Source organism: Oryx dammah, unplaced genomic scaffold (assembly GCF_014754425.2).
Source record: "Oryx dammah isolate SB20612 unplaced genomic scaffold, SCBI_Odam_1.1 HiC_scaffold_1, whole genome shotgun sequence".
NCBI classification, from domain to species: Eukaryota; Metazoa; Chordata; class Mammalia; order Artiodactyla; family Bovidae; genus Oryx; species Oryx dammah.
In genome coordinates, this window is record NW_024070185.1 from 109,720,404 (window position 1) to 109,743,691 (window position 23,288).

Consider the following 23,288-nt stretch of genomic DNA (forward strand, 5'->3'; position numbering starts at 1 on the left):
AAAGTTGGCTTAAAACTCAACATTCAGAAAACAAAGATCATGGCATCCGGTCCCATCACTTCATGGGAAATAGATGGGGAAACAGTAGAAACAGTGTCAGACTTTATTTTTTTGGGCTCCAAAATCACTGCAGATGGTGACTGCAGCCATGAAATTAAAAGACGCTTACTCCTTGGAAGAAAAGTGATGACCAACCTAGATAGCATATTCAAAAGCAGAGACATTACTTTGCCAACTAAGGTCCGTCTAATCAAGGCTATGGGTTTTCCTGTGGTCATGTATGGATGTGAGAGTTGGACTGTGAAGAAGGCTGAGCGCCAAAGAATTGATGCTTTTGAAGTGTGGTGTTGGAGAAGACTCTTGAGAGTCCCGTGGACTGCAAGGAGGTCCAACCAGTCCATTCTGAAGGAGATCAGCCCTGGGATTTCTTTGGAAGGAATGATGCTGAAGCTGAAGCTCCAGTACTTTGGCCACCTGATGAGAAGAGTTGACTCATTGGAAAAGACTCTGATGCTGGGAGGGATTGGGGGCAGGAGGAGAAGGGGACGACCGAGGATGAGATGGCTGGATGGCATCACTGACTCGATGGACGCGAGTCTGAGTGATCTCCGGGAGATGGTGATGGACAGGGAGGCCTGGCGTGCTGCGATTCATGGGGTCGCAAAGAGTCGGACACGACTGAGCGACTGAACTGAACTGAACCTTGTTGAACTGGGAGAAAATAACCAGAGGCTTCAGTGCATCCGTGGCGGCAGGAGATGCAGGCAGTGACAGACGCCTGAGCCCCGGCAGGCCGTCCGCTCCCCGCGGCCCTTCCTGAGCTTCCTGGTCTCTTCTCTGACGCCTGAGCCCCGGCGGGCCGTCCGCTCCCCGCGGCCCTTGTCTTTTGCAACATGGAGGAGTCTCCCCAGTTGGGCGTCTCCCGTCAGTACTCGTCCAGTCTCCCCATGGCGATAGCAAATGCGGAGTGGGTAGCAGGACGGGTTATGGCTCCTCCGGAAGCTGCCTCCATGCGTCCCCCGCCTTCGCAGCTGCCGCTCTGGGGCCCCCGCTCCCTCTGCCTGTGGTGTGGCCTCAACAGTTTTCCGTGATGACTGCTTCCAAGAAGACGTGTGCCTTCTCCTAGAGGAGTCTCTCAGTTCTTTGTTAGTAGATAGGCCCGATTTTCTGTAGTCAGCACTTTCACTTTCCTTATTCATGTTGACTTATTAGCACCCAGCAGGATGGGGGAGCCCGGTGGGCTGCTCTCTATGGGGTCACAGAGAGGTGGACACGACTGAAGTGACTTAGCAGTAGCAGCAGCCTTCAGACGCCCTGGCGGCCTGAGCTCACTCCCCACTGAGTGCATTTGAGCAGCCCCACCCTGCTCTCAGCTGTACCTGCCCTCTATGTGAACCGACATTCCATAATCCCCTCTTTAATTCAAAGCCATTTTATAGTGTCTTCCACAACCCCTGCTTGGTGTGTGAAGCATTGCCTCGCTTCTTCTGCAGACTTAGCTTGCTGCCCATCCAGGGCAGGTGCGTCCGTCTTTGGCCTCACACCTAAGGCAGGGCTCCCTGGATGCCCTGCAACCCGTCCTGACTGCTCCTTCCAGAGGCAGTAAAGGGATGAGGAGAGAAGAGAGGCACTGCCTCCTGAGAAAGGGTTGGGGGAGAAGGCCCGCTCTGCTCTTTACTCTCTTGCTGTTGGTAAACGTCTCCTCTGTCAGTGAATTCCACAAGGTCAGGCTCCTGGAGTTAGCCTGACATTAGTTCTTCACACTCTAACCAGTATTACCCGTTGGAAAAGGCAGAGATCTTTGTCAGATGAAGAAACTGGAGTCCAGAATTCTTGAGACTCACCATTTGTGAAAGATGAATGCTTTTGTCTCCATGGGAACTAGGCCCGTCCTCCTCTTCCGCCCCCTCCCTCAGCAGGAATTACTGAAGATGTGTTACTGGAGTAATTCCCGGGCTGCACTCGCCCTGGCCGAGGGCAGTTATTCCCAGGTGCAGGCTCCCACGGGATGGACACAAAGACTCCTCTAGGCATGAGCAGTCTACATGGGGGTCCATAACGATTTTCTTTCTCTTCAAACGCATTCTGAAAAAGGCATCACACGAGCACTGGACGATGGTTCCTGGACACCTAGAATGCAATTGTTCTGACAACTTACACCGTTAACCTAAACAAATAAGGGAGCATTTCCAACTTTCTAGAAGTTTCAGCTAGTTTGATTTTCTTCTAGGAAGACATGTTAGTAGAAAGGCTAAGAAAGATCAACATTACTGCAAACCAGCAGTCGATTGCCATGTCTGTGCGTGGAGAGTCCTTAGGGCTGGGCCCCTCCTGCTTCTTACCCTGCTTCAGCAGAACCACTCTCTGTCTAGCCGCGCTTCTGGGTCCAGGGAGAGACCCAGGGAGAGACCCAGGGAGAGCTGACAGGCAGTGGACACATTTGTAGGAAACAAGTGCAGCATCCACAGAGAGGCCAGACTCACCTTTCACCTGGGATTTCAGTCTCTTAAGAAATCGACAGATACATTGCGTGTTGTGTGGCTCCAGGCCCCTTCCCTGACTAGTAAAGGTCCCTGATCAGCCATGACTGAATTGTATAAGGAACTGCCTGGCCTAAATCTATCTTTATGAGACCTCCCTGAATGGCAGGGTCTGCAGACGGTTCCCTATGATACCCTTGTAGATTTGGGTTTTTATCAAATAACCCAGTAAGTTCCATGAAAATCAAGGGTTATTGAGATAAGTCCTAGTTTTGTTCATGGCTGATTATTCTTTGAAAAAGAAAAAAAAGCATATTCTTCATGCTGGAAGAGATGCCAACATCCACCAGCCAAAACCGACCTTTTTAACAGAGGCAGAAACTAGCCTACAGAGGTCGATGTGCTGGCTCTGGTTCACAGCTAACCAGCGGCAGAGAGGCTGGACCGAGGGTCTCCTGGCCTGTCCTCCCTGCTGGATCCGCCCGCATGTGATCTCAGGGCCATGGTGAGGGACCCCGTAATACAAAGACATCGTGCCCCGTGTGTTCATTTGCAAGCTGGTGGCTTGGTGTTTAGAAGAGAGTGTCCCCAAGCTCAGGGTTAGAGAGCGAAGCACACTGCACAGTCAGCCACCAAAGCCCACCGGCCTGAAGCAGGGACGGGCGGGGGGAGCCGAAGCCGTGCTTCGCAGTGGGACTGGCGGGAACGCGCGAGCATATTGTTCTGAAAGGCGCGCTTTCCAGACAGCCCGCGACTTCCCGCTTTACTTCTAAGATAGATTTTTAAATTCCTTTCATTCAGCAGGGACGCTCTGAGTACCTGCCGCGTGCTCATCACCCTGTGGGTAATGCAGGCGTGAGCCTCATAGAGGTCGCGTCACCACGTGGAGGCTGGAGAGGACACCGGCTCATTCCACGTCAGGAGCTGAAAGTGCGCGAGAAAACAGGAAGCAGGAGGACGGCGGGGCCGACAGAGGAGGCGAGGCGGCTCTAAGTGAGATGAAGGCGCAGGCGTGATCCCGAGAGCGCCCCGAGGAAAGGAGGTGCAGCAGAGAGACTGTGCCCTGCCCCTGGGCCTGCAGGACCTCCAGCCCGGGGAGCCGCGGGGGTCTGCTGTGAGACCAGACTGGGAAGGAGAAGCCCCCGCATGCGAGGCTTTGTAGACCGATTATGAGCATTTTGCCTTTTATTTTCAGTAAAATGAGGGTCATTTCGTGACTTTGGACAGAGGTGTAACACGGTCTGCCGCTCGTTCTTCAAAGGGCCGCTCTGCCTTTTTCGCTGCCTGTAGACTGTGTCTGAGAAGCAAACAAACGAGGGAGACTTTGTAAAGCTTCTGGGAAAACCGAGTGGGGAGCGGTGGCGGCCCCTCTGGCTGGAAGTGCCGGGCGTGAGAAGAAGGGGCTGGACTCGGGGGATGCTGGAAACGTGGGTTCACTGATACAGGCTGCAGGGGAGATGGGTTTTGGTTTCTGCTGGAAGCGCAAGCAGAGGCGCCCCTCGTGGAGCTGGGGAAGCAGGCATGGGGTGGGGGGCTCAGCGCACACTGCCTTCGCCACCACTGCAGGGTGGTGCTGTGAGTCCGAGTCGGGGCAGAGAGGGGCCGCTCCGGGGCGTGGATGGCCTCTGTGCCCTGCGAGCGCCTCAGCCTTCGGGAGCGGCGTTCCGTGCACCGCCCTCGCGCTGACTCCAGGCGCGTCGCCTGGCACGCTGCACGCAGAGCCTCCCTCTCTTCCTAAGGGGGCCTCCTCGTTCTGACGGCGACACGCGGCTGTGATGACTGACAAGCGGAGCTGACAGGCACCTCTGCTGGTTCTGCTGAATCCCATCACATCTGCTGCAGTCAGGCCCTCTCGGGCGAGAAATCCAGAGCAACATTTTAGAGGCAGAAGAAAATCAGGACCAGGCTGCGCAGCAGCATTTGGGGTCTGGAAAGAGCAGACTCCCCACTCAGTGAGTTCAGTCGCATCCAGCTCTGCGACCCCGTGGGCCGTAGCCCACCAAGCTCTTCTGTCCCCGGGGCTTCCCAGGCAGACACACTGGAGTGGGTTGCCATTTCCTACTCCAGGCGATCCTCCTGACCCCGGGATCGAGCCTGAGTCTCTCGCTTTTCCTTCACTGGCAGGCAGACTGTACCACCTTACTATTTATTTATTCTTCTTTTAAATTTCACACAGAGGTGATACCATACAGTATGCATTCTTTTCTGACTTATTTCATTTAGCAAACTACCCTCTACATCCTTCCATGTCGTTGCAAATGACAAGATTTTTTAAATTTATTTTCGCATGAGTAGTACTCCATTGCGTGTGTGTGTGTGTGTGTGTGTGCATGTGTGTGTGCATGTGACTTTTTTATCCACTCACCTATGGGTGAACATTTCGGTTGCTTCCATAGATTGCCTATTGTAAATGATAATGCTTTGAACTTTGGGGTGAATATATATTTTGGAATTAGTGGAGGTTTTGTTTCAGATAAATATCCAGAAATGGAATTGCTGGATCACATATTAATAGCAGTTTTTAAGTTTTGAGGGCTCTCCATACTGTTTTCCACAGCGGCTGCACCAATTTGCGTCCCCCCCGACAAGGCACAAGAGTTCCCTTCTCTCCACAACCTCACCTGCACCTGCTGTCGCTTGCCTTCTTGCTGGTGGCCATTCTGACAGGTGTGAGGTCACACCTCACTGCGGGTTTCATTTGCGTTTCCCTGATGATGAGTACTGTTGAGAGTCACGTGACTCCCTTCCACGTGTCTATGCCTCCGCCCGTCTTATGATGGCGTTGTTTTGATGTTGACTTGGGTGAGCTCTTTTATGTTTTGGTTATTAGCCACTTACTGGATATATTGTCCGCAAATATCTCCTCTCATTCAGTAGGCTGCCTTTTCATTTTGTGGACAGTTTCCTTCACTGTGTAAACGTTTGTTTTTAGTTTGATGTAGTCCCATTTGTTAATTTTTGTTTTTATTCCCCTTGCCTGAGGAGCCATTTCCAAAGCAAAGTATTGCTAAGACTGATGCCAAAGAGTGTACCCCTTTGTTCCCTTCTAGCAGTTTTATAGCTTCAGGTCTCCGTTTTAAGTCTTTACTGCACTTGGAGTGTGCTTCTGTGCGTGATGTGAGAAAGTGGCCCGGTTGGGTTTCTGGCCTGTGGAAGTCCAGCTTGCCTCACACCGTCTATTGAAGAGTCTGCCTTTCCCCCACCGTGTATTCTTCCTTGCTCTGCCATAGGTAGATTGGCTGTGTCCATGTGGGTTCCTTCTGGGCTCCCTGCTCTGCTCCCTCTTGTTGACCTATGTGTCTGCTTCTGTGACAGTCCCCTACTGGTTTGATTACTGTAGCTTTCCAGGATAGTCTGAAATCAAATAGCATGACAGCTCTGCTCAGCGCTGTGTGGTGACCTCACTGGGAGGAGGTCTAAACAAGAGGGCGTGTATGTAGACATGTCACCAAATCACTTTGCTGTACAGCAGAAACTAACACAGCATTGTAAAGCAACTATATTTCAATAATTCCTTTAAAAAAAACATTGTCTAGCTCTTTGGCCTTTTGTGTTTTTATACAAATCATCCATCCATCTATCTATCTATATATGTTTGTTCATTCTCATTGTTCAGTCACCCAGTTGTGTCCAACTCTTTGTGACCCCATGGACTGCAGCACACCAGGCTTCCCTGTTCTTCACCATCTCCTGGAGCTTGCTCAAACTCATGTCCATTGAGTCAGTGATGCCATCCAACCATCTCATTCTCTGGCCTCCCCTTCTCCTCCTGCCTTCAATCTTTGCCACCATCAGGGTCTTTTCAAATGAGTCAGTTCTTCTCATCAGGTGGCCAAAGTATTGGAGCTTCAGCATCAGTCCTTCCAATGAATATTCAGGACTGATTTCCTTTAGGATGGACGGGTTTGATCTCCTTGCAGTCCGAGGGACTCTCAAGAGTCTTCTCAAACACCACACTTTGAAAGTCTGAATTCTTCAGCAGCTCAGCCTTCTGTCGGGTCCAACTCTCAAATCCACACATGACTCCTGGAAAAACCACAGCTTTCACCACAAGGACTTTTGTCGGCAAAGTGACGTCTCTGCTTTTAATGTCTAGGTTGGTCGTGGCCTTTCTTCCAAGGAGCAAGCATCTTTTAATTTCATGACTAGTTCTGTGAGAAATTCCGTTGGTATTTTGATAGGCATTGCACTAAATCTGCAGATTGCTTTGGATGGTACGGTCACTTTCACAATACACTAAATTTTCACTGAGTTAGTGTTTTGGCTGTCCCGGGCCTCTGCTGCGGGGCCTCTCCGCTGGTCACAGGCCGGGGGCCCCCCTCTCGCTGTGGTCGCGGGCTCGCATCGCAGGGGCTCCTCCTTCTTCGGAGCATGGGCTCCAGACCGCGTGGTCTTTGGTCGCTATGTCACACACGCTCAGCACCTGTGGCTCCTGGACGCTAGACCTCAGCTTCAGCAGCTGGGGTGCACTGGCTTAGCTCCTCCACAGCATGTGGGATCTTCCCAGACCAGGAACAGAACCCAGGTCTCCTGCATTTTTAGGCGAATTCTTTACCAATGAGCCACCAGGGAAGACCCATTTTAACAATATTAACTGTTAAAATTGATCCATGACCAATCCATGCTCCAATCCATGTTCCAATCTATGACCAATCCATGACCAATCCATGACCAATCTATGTTCCAATCCATGACCAATCCATGCTCCAATCCATGTTCCAATCCACGATCAATCCATGACCAATCCATGTTCCAATCCATGACCAATCCATGACCAATCTATGTTCCAATCAATGACCAATCCATGGCCAACGTGTATCTTTCCATTCACTTGTGTCCTCTTTGGCTTCTCTCGTCAGTGACTTACAGTTTGCAGAGTATAAATCTTTTCCCTTTTTGGCTAGATTTATTCCTAGGCATTGAAACAGAAACAGTGAGAGACTTTATTTTGGGGGGCTCCAAAATCACTGCAGGTGGTGACTGCAGCCATGAAATTAAAGATGCTTGCTCCTTAAAAGAAAAGCTGTGACCAACCTAGAAAGCATATTAAAAAGCAGAGACATTACTTTGTCAACAAAGGTCCATCTAGTCAAGGCTATGGTTTTTCCAGTGGTCATGTATGGCTGTGAGAGTTGGACTATAAAGAAAGCTGAGTGCCGAAGAATTGATGCTTTTGAACTGTGGTGTTGGAGAAGATTCTTGAGAGTCTCTTGGACTGCAAGGAGGTCCAACCAGTCAATCCTAAAGGAAATAAGTCCTGAATATTCATTGGAAGGACTGATGCTGAAGCTGAAACCCCAATACTTTGGCCACCTGATGCAAAGAATTGACTCATTGGAAAATACCCTGATGCTGGGATAGATTGAAGGCGGGAAGAGAAGGGGACAACAGAGGATGAGATTGGATGGCATCACTGACTTGATGTACCTGAGCTTGAGCAAGCTCTGGGAGTTGGTGATGGACAGGGAGGCCTGGTGCGCTGCAGTCCTTGGGGTCACAGAGAGTTGGACACGACTGAGCGACTGAACTGAACTGATTCTTAGGCATTTCCTTCCTTTTGGTGCAAATAGATACACTGATAAACTCTATGCCAATTAATTTGGAAACTTTGTTATGCCCAAGTTGCAAAATCGCCCAATGACCACCAGGGAGCTGATAGCTGATGCAAAAGCAAGAGAGTTTTTATTACCAAGGTCGAGCTGGGGCTCCCACCGATACCGACAAAGGGGCTATAGGGAGGGGCCCCGGGTTTTGGTTTACATTGCTTATATAGGGAGTGTTCAGGAAAAAAAAGATTTCTAGGTAGGGGGACGTCTAATTGGTCACTTTCTTTCGAAGGATTGTGTGTTGGTTTTTGATTGGTCCCTATTACCTAGGTAGACCATGAGTTCCTGAGCGTTAAGTCAGGAGATTCTGGCCTGGGGTCCGATTGGCTCGTGGGTGGTGGGGTGAGGTCAGGGGATTTCCAAAGGCTCTTGGACTTCCAAAGGCTCTTTTCCCGGAACCTTACAAAACGGAGTTTTTCTGTTAACCAAATGAAGTAGCTTAGATTCTTCATTCCCCTGTTCTCTAGGATCCAGAACAGACCCAATCATGGATCTGGGGTCAGCTCTATATTGTCTCCCGCTAAGGGGACCGTTGGCAAGGCCGTATATTGGGATCTGCGCACCATGAGCTGCACCGCGTTGATGCGGTTTTTAATGAAGGCCACCAATTTGTTTAGTAAGCATGGCCTGACGGTGAGTAGCAGTAACAAGATAATCAGGGGCCCTTCCAAGGAAGATATGAGAGTTGTGAACCAGGGGGATGGGTTGAACCAGGATTCACACCAATTTTTGAGACATTTCTTTCTCTTTTTCTCTGACTCAGCCCTTCTCTTATCTTGGCCAGGGACTTCCTGATTACCCCTGAGTGATTCACATAAAAACAACGTTCTTCCCCTAATGCAGCACATAGGCCCCCTGAGAGACTTCATACTCAAGATACTTTTTGGGAATTGGGGCGGAGGTCTCTTTCTTCTGTAATTTCTTCCTGCTGTGCGTGGGCGTAGGCCTGCCTAGCAGAGCAGAAGTCTCTCTCTCTACCTGATCTAAGCTGGGGTTTTCACATCTGAAACCAGCCTCTACCCTCGTAGTAACAGCAATTTAGTTGGCCCCTCTCAGAGATGAAATAGACAAGGGCCAAACAGGAGGCCTAACAGGAGGGTCATCTCTGGTCCCGGAAACAGAAGGCAGCATTTGGGGTGAGGGGTGCAGGCTTTGTGACCCCTTCTGATGGGTTGGTGGTGAGGCAACAGAGCTGTGCTCCAGAAATCTTGTGTTCAGTCTGAAGTTACCATCTTCCACCTGGGTGGGAGCTCAAAGGCATAGGCATTGTTATGCATATTTCTTTGAGTAGGAACTAGGACTCTGTCTGGAGGCTGTACCAACCTTTGATTGTTTCTGTTTTTGTATCCCCTCCCTTCCCTGATTAGCATCCTATAGATAAGAAGTGGAGAACACAGAGCAGATCTGCACTCCAGAGCCCCACAGAGTCCCGCTCAGGTTTAATTTAGGGAACTAGGCAACTATGACTGTGATAACTTCTGTCAAAATGGGGCACAGGACTGCCCCAGCTTGGGGTATAGACACTGAATCGGAAGTATTTCTGAGTTCCAAGTTCTAGATCTGAGTCTTGTTGGAAGAGTGATAACTGGAATTTAGTAGACAAAATAAATCTCATTTCTTTTTAGAAGAATAGGCCTGAAACCCAGTCTGGACCTGGCACTTCAGGGAGACTTGTAGCCATGTAGCCAGTTGCCTAGTTTTATAAAAAGTAAGGTTACTAGCTTCCAGCAGACATTGTTTTGAAAATGGTGGCATCCAAGCCTGGCACGACTCAGAAAACTCAAGTGTTTAGCAATACAAGGTCTAATCTGAAAGTACACCCATAGCATCACCTAGTTATTTCCCAGGATATCTGAACCATAGCTACTCTATTTTGACTTTTAATTGTAAACTTTTCCTTAATAGCCAAAGCAGATTTCACCGTCAATGATGTCAGTGTTCTCTAGGTACGAGAAGATGCAAGAACTGGGACTCATAAAATCTTCTCCTGGAAAGATCTAACTATCTGAAGGCCTGTTCTGCCAGTTTTTTCCAGAGCACAGAGTGCCTCATTCCTGATTTTCACCCTGAACTCCTTTCAGGGGCATTGAAAGTCGGCAGTTGCAGCGGCCATGATTTAATCTTTGCAGATGTAGATGGCGAATGTCAGTCTTCAGTTGGCAGAGCCCCTTTTTGCTCATAAACTTGACCATGATTATGAGGGGGGCACTTCATGACCATTTTGTCCCATGGTGCTGAGAATGTTCAGTCTCAGGTTTGACAAAGATTCTGTTGACAGGCCACTCAATGTGCTGTTACTGGACTAGGCCATAAAACGTATCCAAAATTCTCTGGACCACCTGTCTTACTAGCTTCTTGGTCCAGGAAAATATTCCCTCTTGTTGCTTCTTGCCATATCTAGAGTTACACTGTTACCATCATCGATCTCATATGGGACTATATATTATTCTATTAGAGGCCTCACACACATATTTGACAGTGTAAGAAACAGGAATTTTGTCAAACAGGTGAAATACAAATAACATAGCCAGCAGTATTAGTAAAGTCACAAGTGAGGCTTATGTTAAGAACTTCCAGCAGATGTGGCCCAGTATATCTCAGATCCTCTGCACAGTGACCTGAATATGACTATAATTTTTTTAAGTAAATTTTCTCAGGGCCAACCAGTTAGAGTCTGGCAGTAGAGAAATTTACCAAGGTAACCCAGAACTAGACACAGGGAATTGGCCACAAACCCAACAATTGGATTGATTTTTAAAACTAGCATAGGATCAGGCCTATGATAGAAAAGCATTTGACTTATATGCAAAGGTCTAAGAAGTCAAGAAAACATAAATGATCATACGAATCAGGTCCAGCATCTCGGGGAAGCTGTCTCCCTCTGATGTCGTCGTCTTCTCATCCTGATGTAGTGAAGTTTCTCCTGATAAAAAAGTCCTTCCATCCAGGTTGGAGACAGTCCCTTAAATTATGTCTTTTTCCAGTCCTGGTTGCAGGTCCTGAGGCGTCTGATCTTCATCCAAAGATTGATTACTGAGATGAGCTTCAGAAACAAACTTAGGGTGTTCTTCAAGAATTCAATTAAATCTTACATTAATATCACATAACAGCAAAGAACTATCTAAGAGATGAGTCTTACTAGATGCAGACCTCCATTAACAAACTGGTATTTAACGTTTCGAAATATCTTTTTCTCCTTAAAGTTACCCTTATTTTTATTAAATATAACCAAATTAAGGCTAGTTTGTTTGTAAAATAGGTCTGTTCTCACTAATTTTGGTCTGATGACTTTTTATAACCATAATTGATTATAGGCTTTTTATTTTGCTGAAACATTTATAAGAGTCTCAGACTGAACTTTTAAAATAACACAGGGCTGGGAAACTCACACCAAAGGCTTATCACAGATTTTGCCTAACAAATCTAGGTGAATTCTTCCCTTTTTAAGGTCTCAAAAATTTCTTGAGATTTTTGTACCCATGAGATAACCTTCCTCACTCATTTGATAAACTTACTGGAAACCTAAGAACTTCCAATTTTTGGAGGAGTCAGATAGAAAATATAATTGTTTTGTTTATAACATTTAATTTTACCAAGGTATTGTCATAATTAGTTTGAGAGGAAGATTTTCCCTACTCCCTGAAAACATAAGATTCAAACCCATAATTTTTCAGATAGAAACCAGAAAAGTTATAAGCATATTTGCTGGTTCATTCAGTCCTTTTGTTAACTTTTGTGAAGTCATTAGGTTTTCCATTAAAATACTAGGACATATCAGAATGTTAAAAACTCCATGTAATTTCTAGGATATCTGTATTAGTTATTTTACCATACATTATAACATGAGCGGATTTATTACTCATCTGATAATCTTTTCCATGTAATTTAACCAACCAAATAAACACAGCTTAATATCTCTCTTTGGGATGTTCCAAGGGCCCTCTGAAGCACCCCAAAGTTAGCTAGAGATCAAAAGAACTTCAAAAGAGTTCTATTTAGGAAGTTTTATCAAAAAGATCAATTAAAAGGGTTTAGAACATTTGGTCAGATTTAGTCAATGTTGATGGGTGTTTCACTTAGCTTGTTGATATGTCACAATGGGCGTGAATACCGAGGCTCAAGGTCTAGTGAAAGTCAGCTCTGCCATCTTGGACCTAGTTGACTCTAACCAGTTTTTTTTATGGCTGTGTCATTCTTAACAAAATTCATTTATCTAACTAATTGTAATCCAGTTTTAGAAAGTCCTGATCATGCATAACTCTTTTTAGTATTCTATCATACCTTCTTTTTTTTTTTTTTTTTTAAAAAAAACATACTTCTTACTTTCCTTTAGCAACCAATAACTAACTTTTATATTAGCATTTTATAGATTGGTGAGCATAAATACCAGCGATAATTTCTAAAGAATAATTATTCTTAACAGAGTTTATATAAAAGCTCATATCTCATTTACATTTTTTAGAAGTTTCTTCAGCTGAGGTAATTTCCTTGTTGACAAACTTGTAACAGATATAATATTTAACTTATATTAAACCTAGGTACAATGAAAATATTCTACTTAACGTTAATTACTCTAAGACATGTCTATATTAGATAGGTCAACAAACAAACATTAATATCAGGTATTTAACATTGAATATTTCCCAGTTCACCTGAACGTGGAATTTATTGTTTAATATAGAATTACTTGATTTGTAAGCGCTTACCTCTTTTTAAGCCAAATAAATAGAAATAGAGCTCATAAAGAAATTAACCTCAAAAATGTTACCCAGAGACAGAGACATACCAAGACATATTTAGACAGACACAGTGCAAGATCTAGCTTCAAGTCTTTTTTTTTTCCTTTTTCCTCAGTGTCAGGAGTTAGAGATGGTCTAGATAAGTGTTCCTGAGAGCCCTGGTCTCAAGGCACAGGGAAAGAAAATCAGGTTCTAACAAAATGGCTGCAGGTCTAAACCACATGGTGGCCAGACAAAGCAAAATGGCCATCAAAAATCACAACACAGAACACAGAGTTAAAACACACACATATAAACCCGGCAGTCCTCATCAAAGTGAAAGTGAAAGTGAAGTCGCTCAGTCGTATCTGACTGTTTGCGACCCATGGACTGTAGCCCACCAAGTCTTTCCGTCCATGGGATTCTCTAGGCAAGAATACTGGAGTGGGTTGCCATTTCCTTCTCCAGGGGATCTTCTCGACCCAGGGATCAAACCCAGGTCTCCCACATTGCAGGCAGACGCTTTAACCTCAGCTCCACCAGGGAAGCCCTTAAATACAAGAATACAGTCTCTCAGAAAACCTCCTATAGAGACACAGAACTTCAGATCTAAGTACTAACATCACAGATTTCAAGGGAGGAAAGGAAGCCAGGTTGAAAGAAGAAGGGGGAGGAGGCAGGAGAGGGGGGCAAAAGGGGTGGCCTTACAGACGTCTCCTGCCACCTACAGATACCCAGGCCTTACAGGACTTTTCCCTGGGCCTCCAGAGAAGGGAGGACTGGAACTCGGCCCTACCAGAAATCAGAACCAGAATTCGAGTTCTCTGCCAAGAGGAGGTGATCAGTCTCCAATCCTCAGCTCAGGCTGAGGGCCCTTCAACCAGATTCCTGCATCCAGGACCGGGGGACTAGAAAAACAGGGAAGGATAGGAAGGGTTAAGGAGAGGAGACAGAGAGAGAAGGGGAGAGAGATCAGTAAAGTGTCTTGTTCCTTACCGGTCGGGGCACTCTGGCCAGTTGTCCACATCAGGAGGAGACCAGTTGTGGCCGCTGGGTCTGGTCCATTGGCAGGCAAGCTGGCCCCTGAGTACCCTGAGTGGTCAGGATGTCAGTCTCGGCGAAGAAGAGTCCCACCAGAGTCACCATTTGTTGCAGGAAGAGGGACCCCTTCCAGGGCCGAAACTGGGCTCTTGTCTAACCCTCGGAAATGAATTGTCCGAGGGGACACATGTGCTGACAAAGCAAGAGACTTTATTGGGAAAGGGCACCCGGGTGGGGAGCAGCAGGGTAAGGAAACCCAGGAGAGCTGCTCTGCCGAGTGGCTTGCAGTCTCGGGTTTTATGGTGGTTCTGGGAAGTGGACGGACAGGCGGTGTCTCTTTTAGACCTTTCCCGAACTCTTCCGGTTGGTGGAAGCTTATTAGTTCTGTATTCCTTATCAGGATCTCCTGTCATAAAACAACTCATGCGAATGGTTACTATGGTGCCTGGCCAGGGTGGGTGTTTCAATCAGTGTGCTTCCCCTAACAACTCCCCCCTGCAGGATGGGCTATAGCGGCACCGTTGGTTCGGGCTCCTTGGGATCCTTCAGGTTCTTTCCTACACGTGTCGCCACCTGAGGGGTAGAAAATCCCTGTTGAGGCAAAAAAGGTTTTACCCAAGGAGGTGGGGCGCAATATGATATTTTCCCATACTATGATATAGGGAACTTGGTCAGGGTGTCCAATCTGCGGTCAGAAGATGATATCTCGGACTCGGTGTACAGTTCCCAAGTCAAAGGAGCCATCTGAGGGCCAGCTTACATGGAAGGTCGGCCATTCTGTGCTGCAAAAAGTGATTAATTTATTCCTTTTAATGTCTACACTGAGGTCATGAGCGTGCATCTTGACCTCCTTAAAATGATCAGTAACCAAGGATAGAGGTGTGGGGCTAGAATGGCATTGCCCCATCGTCCCTGGATCAGTCAGATGTTGGTAAATTAACACAGACAATACGAACAGCCACACAGACAGACAGAGAGACAGGAGAAATACACCTCTGGGAGTCCGGAGGCAAAACCGAAAGACGACGGTGTCCGGCCATTCAGCGGAAGCGACCCGCTGTCGTCTACAGAGAACAGGGGCACTCCGTCCCCTCCGAGAGGGTCCGAGATGTCCCCGAACGACCCTCACTGGTGACCCGTAGGCGCGTCCGCCTGAGTCATATACCGGTCTCAGAAAATAGGCCCTGTCAGAAACGAGAAGAAAGACAGAAAAAAGCTTACCGGCTGCAGATGACTCTCCAGATTGGTCTTCCCGTGGAGTCGGTGGGAGATCCTGGACGAGCCCCTAAATGTTATGCCCAGGTCGCGAAATCTCCCAGTGACCACCAGGGAGCCGATAGCTGATGCAAAAGCAAGAGAGTTTTTATTACCAAGCTCGAGCTGGGGCTCCCACCGATACCGACGCAGCAGCTATAGGGAGGAGCCCTGGGTTTTGGGTTACATTGCTTATATAGGGAGTGTTCAGGAAAAAAAAGGATTCTAGGTAGGGGCCGTCTGACTGGTCACTTTCTTTCGAAGGATTGTGTGTTGGTTTCTGATTGGTCCCTGTTACCTAGGTAGACCACGAGTTCCTGAGCGTTAAGTCAGGAGATTCTGGCCTGGGGTCTGATTGGCTCCTGGGTGGTGGGGTGAGGTCAGGGGATTTCCAAAGGCTCTTGGACTTCCAAAGGCTCTTTTCCTGGAACCTTACAAAATGGAGTTTTTCTGTTAACAAAATGGAGTAGCTTAGATTCTTCAACCTCAATGAAATGGTTGGATTCCTAGAGAAATACATTTTCCAAAATTGACTCTAGAAAACTAGAATAGTTCTAACCATTACAAGACTGAATCACTAAATATTCCACCTTTCATCTAAAGTGGAGAATATTAGTACACACCTGCTATCGTCTATTATACATAGGTGGGCTACTTTCATCTTCTAGGTTACATGCCCCCAAAGGGCAATTAACTCAGGTTTATCGCCAGAAAGAGCTGGTTCAAGCTTTGCCCATTTTAGTGGCTTTGTCAACAAATATTAATTTAATTGGCTGAAGCATCAAGTTTTTAAATAAAATTAACTAGTGTTCTCATTTCTTATTTATCCCTCTCTTCTAGAGCCTTAAAAAACAAAGTGTTCTCTTTCCAGTCTTCAATATGATGTTATCTTGGAAATGTTTTTGTTTAAAGAACAATAGAGGGAACTAGCTTCCTATTGTCAACCCCACCCACAGTCAAAGGCCCTGAAATTTAACTTCAGTAGCTATTGCTTTACCTTGCTGGTAAGTCACTTCAGTCGTATCCGACTCTGTGTGACCCCATAGACAGCAGCCCACCAGGCTCCCCCGTCCCTGGGATTCTCCAGGCAAGAACACTGGAGTGGGTTGCCATTTCCTTCTCCAATGCATGAAAGTGAAAAGTGAAAGTGAAGTCGCTCAGTCGTATCCGACTCAGCAACCCCATGGACTGCAGCCCACCAGGCTTCTCCATCCATAGGACTTTCCAGGCAAGAGCACTGGAGTGGGGTGCCATCGCCCTCTCCTGCTTTACCTTAGTGTTTATCATTTCAATACGAAATATAAGCACACATACATGCATATCTATGCAAAAACAACATAAAATGTGACCTTGGTTTTTGTAGACTTATTAGCCTGATCCTTTTCTTTATTCTTTAAATGATTTTTATTGGAGTACAGTTGATTTACAACGTTGTGTTAGTTTCTGTTTAGAGCAAAACGGCTCACTTATACATGTACATCTATCCCCTATTTTTAGATTCTATTCCCATATAGGTCATTAAGGGGCTTCCCAGGTGGCGCTAGTGATAGGGAACACGCCTGCCAACGCAGGAGACATAAGAGACCCGGGTTCAGTGCCTAGGAGGGGTAGATCCTCTGGAGGAGGGCATGGCAACCCACTCCAGTATTCTTGCCTGGAGAATCCCATGGACAGAGGAGCCTAGCGGGCTGTAGCCCATTGGGTTGCAAGAAGTCAAACACGACTGAAGTGACTTAGCACGCACGCAAAGGTCACTACAGAGTACTGAATAGTTTTTATCTTTAATATTTGATATTTTATCTGATCTACGGTATGTGTGGAACACTGATTACAATGCTGGGATCTTTCAAAGCAGTCATATTTGATTTCTAACCTTGCAAACAGCCCCTTCGCGTGACTCCAGGCCTAATACAGTAGAGCGAGTAAACTGGGTAAGAAAGGTAAAAAGTAAAATGGGTGAGAAAGGTTGGAAAATTCTAGGCTACCCATCTGGACTCCACCATATTTTGAAATTCTGGAAGTGGTGGTGCTGGGTGCCTGGGAATCAGAAGACTGTTCTTGATTGAGACTCGGGTCTTACTCAGCTCTCAGGGGAAGGTGCACAGCGTTTCCTAAACAAAAAGAAGCAAGAAATCAAGAGAGAACAGAGGTCCTTCTGGCACCCGTGCGGGAGGGGATCATAGAGACGGCAGGTGACGCTGAGCTGTCAGGAGCGTCAGAGCTCAGCTTCGCCCTTTCTCTGCGTGAGTGACAGCGCCTTAGAATTACAGATGAAAGGTATTCAAATAGTCTGCAAGCCAATCTGGACCACGTGCCTCCTGGAAACGAGAAGGTGTACCCTTGGCAGGAACAAGAGGGCCTTTGCCAGCCAGTGCCCCAGGGAAAGTAGGTGGCACAAAACGCCATGTGCCCCATGAGCCGACTGACGCCCTTTGCACCTGTGAGAAGCCTGGGGCTTCCTCACGAGGACTGCAGGAATCCGGGCTGCCTGCCCTCCGTGCCGCCCTGGCCCCCGGCTGGCCTTGGTCGGCCCCCCGGGTCTGCTGCACACCCCCACCCTCCCCTCTCTCCTTCTGCCCTTTGGGCCCCAGAGGGCGTGTCTACACTCCTCTTTGTGTTTTCGTCGGACCCTTGCTCCCAGCATCGCTTCCCCGTGCGCTGCATTTTGTAACCGAGTTAAAGTGAGTTTAAACCTGAGCGGGGTCACAGTCTTGAGCCAGAGCCCAGTTCACTTCGAACGCAGGGGAGCTCAGTGGCGGCTTTAAGCGCTCCTGTTTGTGTTTGTACAGGACTGGGGCCTCGGCAAAAGAAATCTTAAAACTGAGCTCTCAGGGTCATGGAGAAGGTAACTTGGTGCTTGGACACAGTAAACTGTTCACTTCTGAGTCGGAATCTGAAAGGTCAGTCTCAGCACAGATATCCTACTTGTAACTTATTGTTGGCAGTCATTTAAAAGTGTTTTCTTTTGTTTCTCTCTCCCGTGATCTTCCTCTGGCATCAAATCAGCTGACACGTAACAAATATTTAGATGTAGAAAATTTCAGTTTTATTCACAATATTAGTTAGTTTTACTACCCCCACCTCCAGTAGTTAATCTATATTTGAAACAGCAAATAACTATCTGGCCCAAACCAAATTACCGCATTCAGTTCAGTTCAGTTCAGTTTAGTTCAGTCGCTCAGTTGTGTCCGGCTCTGCAACCCCATGAATCGCAGCACGCCAGGCCTCCCTGTCCATCACCAGCTCCCGGAGGTCACTCAGACTCACGTCCATCGAGTCAGTGATGCCATCCAGCCATCTCATCCTCAGTCGTCCCCTTCTCCTCCTGCCCCCAATCCCTGCTAGCATCAGAGTCTTTTCCAATGAGTCAACTTCGCATGAGGTGGCCAAAGTACTGGAGTTTCAGCTTCAGCATCATTCCTTCCAAAGAAATCCCAGGGCTGATCTCCTTCAGAATGGGCTGGTTGGATCTCGTTTTGTTTTTATCTGTAGTGACCTCATCTAGTAGCAAAAAGGTTCTAGAACATGCGAGGATTCTAGAACATAGGATCCAATAATTTACACAATTACACTTTATTTAAAGTCCCTGTTAACCTACTGACCATTAGACTATTTTTCTTTTGTTATAGTTTCATTCATTTTGATGGCTAATCATAATACTCTTAAATAGCCTTTATTCCTCTGAAACAGAGGTCACTAAGCTACCCTAGATTTACTTCTTAAATAAATTGGTAAGTCAAATTAATTAGTTGAATTTACGTTTTATTAGTCTGCGAATCAATGACCTCACTTGCCTTTTCCAGGATTTCTTTAGTTATCGTCTATTGAGTCATAGTGTTTGCTGGACCAGCACTCAACACATCTTTGTGATTTCACTGACTTGATCTCTCCCTCTCCTTCAGAAGCGCTTTGGAAAGTAAGATGAATACGTCACATATTAGTTTAGTTTTTTTTAAGCGTCTTTCACATGCATAGTGACAATAAAAATACAGGTCTACAATCTGTCACCTGCACTTCAGGATTCTAAAACACACTGAAAAACTATTTTCTGTGTGTTTGTTTACCTGCCATTTGGAGGCAAACCTGCCGCGCTCCAAAGGTGACAGACAGCCGCACCTGCGCTGGGCAGGTGGGCGCCTCCTCCGGCTCTGCCGAGGACGCTCAGGGAGCTGTCCGCACGTCTGCACTAGGTGGAACTGGGACCTGGGGAGGAGGTCTGAATTTGACACACATGGAGTCCCAGGGGTTTGGGGTTTACAGGCTTGTATTTCAAAATCAAATTGAATTTGAGGTTTTCTAGGTGGTGATCGTGTTGGGTTCATTTTAGTATAAAAGACGAATTGCAAAAATTCGGTCAAGGTCAAAATCATTTCTTGAGCTATGATAAGATGCTGACTTACTTTTTCACCATTTCAGAAAGGGTTAAATAGTTTTAGGAATTCAGAAATTCTAAAATAAGAAAGTGTTTACTAAGCAGTATTTCCCCCTGGAATTAGGGCTTTGTCTTTAACTGACAATCTTACCTCCTTTCGTGTCCGTTGATGGCAGGCACCAGACTGCCTGCATTTCATCTGAGTCCCCAGGCGAAGCCACCGTTCCAGAAACAATGGACTGTTCATAGAGGGAAAAGAAAAAGGCAGAAAATGCCCAAGCAGACAGCGTGTACCTGGGTTGTTTCAGATCCAGAGGCGGGACTAGGCCCACGTGCAGTTCTGGGGGGACCTCTGGCTTTAACCCCCTCAGAGCTGCTCTCAGGAGACCCCAAAGCCCTGTCTTCCTGCTGGAGCAACGCAGTCTTTCTTAGCTGGTGACTAGTTCCTGCTGAGGGTTACCTTCCAGTGACGACGTCACCTTAGAGAAGACTCCGTCTAGGGGACGTTTACAAAGTCAGACATGACTTAGCGGCTGAACAGCAGCAACAGGGTAAAATGTGATGCTTGGAGAGTCAAACACAAAGTCCTCAGGGAATGAACGCGTGATGGAGGAGTGGCAGAAGCAGGTGGGTGTCCTGGGGAGGACTCTAAAGCTTCCCGATGATGCCACCTGGCGCACACTGTGCTCTGCTGTGTCACGCCTGTGTTGCCTGCTGGAAATAAATTTGACTTGTGTTGCTTTGGTGTTTCCCTCTCTACATGCCTTAAATGTGTGTGTGTGTGTGTGTGTGTGTGTGTGTACCAAAAAAAAAAAAAAAAAAGACATCCTTGTTGTCATAGGGGACTGGAATGAAAAGTAGGAAGTCAAGAGATACCTGGAGTAACAGGCAAGTTTGGCCTGGGAGTAGAGAATGAAGCAGGGCAAGGTTGACAGAGTTTTGCCGAAAGAATGCACTGGTCATAGCAAACACCCTCTTCTAACAACATAAGAGACGACTCTACACCTGGGCATCACCAGATGGTCGACACCGAAATCACACTGATTATATTCTTTGCAGCCAAAGATGGAGACGCTCTATACAGTCAGCAAAAACGAACAAGACTGGGAGCGGACTGTGGCTCAGATCATGAATCCTTATTGCCAAATTCAGGCTTAAATTGAAGAAATTAGGGAAAATCACTAGACCACTCAGGTATGAGCTAAATCAAATCCCTTACAATTATACAGTGGAAGTGACAAATAGATTCAAGGGATTAGATCTGATACAGTGAAAAACTATAGACGGAGTTTCGTGACATGGTACAGGAGGCAGGGATCAAGACCATCCCCAAGAAAAAGAAATGCAAAAAGGCAAAATGGCTGTCTGGGGAGGCCTTACAAATAGCTGCGAAAAGAAAAGGCTCGAAAGGCAAAGCAGAAAAGGAAAGATACACCCAACTGGATGCAGAGTTCCAAAAAATAGCAAGGAGACACAAGAAAGCCTTCCTCAGTAACCAATGCAAAGAAATAGAGAAAAACAACAGAATGGGAAAGACTAGAGATCTCTTCAAGAAAATTAGAGATACCAAGGGAACATTTCATGCAAAGATGGGCTTGATAAAGGACAGAAATGGTATAGACCTAAGAGAAGCAGAAGATATCAAGAAGAGGTGGCAAGAATACATGGAAGAACTGTACAAAAAGGATCTTCATGACCCAGATAGTCATGATGATGTGATCACTCACCTAGAGCCAGACATCCTGGAATGTGAAGTCAACTAGGCTTTAGGAAACATCACTACTATGAACAAAGCTAGTGGAGGTGAAGGAATTCCAGTTGAGCTATCTCAAATCCTAAAAGATGATGCTGTGAAAGTGCTGCACTCAATATGCCAGCAAATTTGGAAAACTCAGCAGTGGCCACAGGACTGGAAAAGGTTGATCTTCATTCTAATCCCAAAGAAAAGCAATGCCAAAGAATGTTCAAACTACCACACAATTGCACTCATTTCACACACTGCTGCTAAGTCGCTTCAGTCGTGTCCGACTCTGTGCAACCCCATAGACAGAAGCCCACCAGGCTCCCCCGTCCCTGGGATTGTCCAGGCAAGAACACTGGAGTGGGTTGCCATTTCTTTCTCCAATGCATGAAAGTGAAAAGTGAAAAGGAAGTCACTCAGTCGTGTCCAACTCTTCGAGACCCCATGGACTACAGCCTACCAGGCTCATCCATCCATGGGATTTTCCAGGCAAGAGTACTGAAGTGGGGTGCCATTGCCTTCTCCGATTTCACACACTAGCAAAGTAATACTCAAAATCCTCCAAGCTAGGCTTCCACAGTATGTGAACCAAGAAATTCCAGATGTTCAACCTGGATTTACAAAAGGCAGGAGAACCAGAGATCAAATGACCACCATCGATGGGATCATAGAAAAAGGAAGAGAGTCCCAGAAAAACATCTATTTCTGCTTTATTGACTATACCTTTGATTATGTGGATCACAACAAACTGTGGAAAATTCTTCAAGAGCTGGGAATACCAGACCACCTGACCCACCTCTTGAGAAATCTGTATGCAGGTCAGGCAGCAACAGTTAGAACTTGACGTGGAACAACAGACTGGTTCCAAATCGGGAGAGAAGTGTGTCAAGGCTGTACATTGTCACCCTGCTTATTTAACTTATATGCAGAGTACATCATGAGAAATGCCGGGCTGGGTGAAGCACAAGCTAGAATCAAAATTGTTGGGAGAAATATTAATAACCTCAGATATGCAGATGATACCACCCTTTTGACAGAAAGCAAAGAGGAACTAAACAGCCTCTTGATGAAGGTGAAAGAGGAGAGTGAAAAAGCTGGCTTAAAACTCAGTTCTCAGAAAACTAAGATTATGGCATCTGGTCTAATCACATCATGGCAAATAGAAGGTGAAACAATGGAAACAGTGAGAGACTTTATTTTTTTGGACTCCAAAATCACTGCAGATGGTGACTGCAGCCATGAAGTTAAAAGACTCTTGCTCCTTGGAAGAAAAGCTATGGCCAACCAAGACAGCATATTAAGAAGCAGAGATATTACTTCACCGAAAAAGGTCCATATAGTCAAAGCTATGGTTTTTCCAGTAGCCATGTATGGATGTGAGGCTGAGCACCAAAGAACTGATGCTTTTGAACTGTGGTGTTAGAGAAGACTCTTGAGAGTCCCTTGGACTACAAGGAGATCCAACCAGTCCATCCTAAAGGAAATCAGTCCTGAATATTCATTGGAAGGATTGATGCTAAAGGGGAAACTCCAATCCTTTGGCCACCTGAAGCCCAGAACTGACTCATTGGAAAAGACCCTGATGCTGGGAAAGATTGAAGGTAGGAGAAGGGGATGACAGAGGGATGAGGTGGTTGGGTGGTATCACTGACTCAGTGGAGATGAGTTTGAATAAACTCCGGGAGTTGGTGATGGACAGGGAGGCCTGGTGTGCTGCAGTCCATGGGGTCGCAAAGAGTCAGACATGCCTGAGCGACTGAACTGAACTGATAGATATCTCTATATTTGCATGTGTACTGAGTCACTTCAGTTGTGTCCGACTCTTTGCCACCCTGTGGCCTGTAGCCCTCTAGGCTCCTCTGTCCATGGGATTATCCAGGGAAGAACACTGGGGCGGGTTGCCATGCCCTTCTCCAGCGGACCTTCCCAACCCAGGGATCAAACCCAGGTCGCTCACGTCTCCTGCACTGCCAGGCAAGTTCTTTACCACTCTTGCCGCCTGGAAAGCATAAACATGAACGGAAGTCCCTTTAGCTTTGCTTTAACGGACTGTTTAAAAAGATTCAATGAGCAGGG